General features: G+C 41.1%; 1 non-coding gene across 1 annotated transcript; it reads left to right on the forward strand.

The window, feature by feature from the left end:
* The first annotated feature begins 363 nt into the window (after positions 1–363).
* Trnat-ugu lies at positions 364–438 on the forward strand. Its single transcript has one exon. It is a non-coding gene; the product is annotated as a tRNA-Thr (tRNA).
* The last annotated feature ends 431 nt before the right edge of the window (positions 439–869 follow it).

Raw genomic sequence — 869 nt, forward strand, 5'->3', positions numbered from 1 at the left:
ATAAGTGATACATTCATTTACTAATCATATATATATACACCACCTGTCAGCAGCTAAGGATTTCGATTTAATTATCATTTCATTCTAGAGAAGCTGCACGGTCATCAATGGTATCTGCTCTTTCGGGGACAGATACCATCTTCATATAGGTAAAGGCTACCCGGCCATAGACCTTCTTCTGTGCGATTACACACTCCTTGCCCAAACTCTTACGGGACTCGTCAGCTTAGTCTGGCACGAGTAATGTGTGAATGGGCAAATATCTATTAGGAGAACTACGAATGTAGGTTGTGGAGAGTTGGAAATGTGGGTCTCACAGGAAGCGTGCAAGGGATAAGTCCCTGCAGTCATACTATCCTCTATGCCCCCGGTGGCTCAAATGGATAGAGCGTCTGCCATGTAAGCAGGAGATCCCGGGTTCGAGTCCCGGTCGGGGCACACATTTTCAGCTATGCCCATTGTTGTGTATCAGCAATACCTGTCGGCAGCTAAGGGTTTCGATGTAACTAACATTTCATATAATAATGACATATTCAATGTTTATGTGACAACATAGTAGTGGTGCTACAGAACAACAATGAAAACAAATAAGTAGAGTTATTGGTGATTTTTCTGACTAGTGACGTCTCTAGGCAGATCAGTACGAGATATGTGAGCCACCAGAGGATTTTGTTGACTTACCGTCTTTGAAAGGTACGTTTGCATAAAATAAGACTCCTTTCCTTAAACTAGCTCAAATACCATGGGGGCTACTCTCAATCATAAAAGACAATATGTCTTTTAAAGAACTTATTTATAACTGCCAAAGGCCTTACCTTGTTGAAAATGTTGAATCATATTTCAATATTTGTCCTTGTTCTGTTCATGGA

This window comes from Schistocerca piceifrons, chromosome 3 (genome assembly GCF_021461385.2).
Source record: "Schistocerca piceifrons isolate TAMUIC-IGC-003096 chromosome 3, iqSchPice1.1, whole genome shotgun sequence".
NCBI lineage: Eukaryota > Metazoa > Arthropoda > Insecta > Orthoptera > Acrididae > Schistocerca > Schistocerca piceifrons.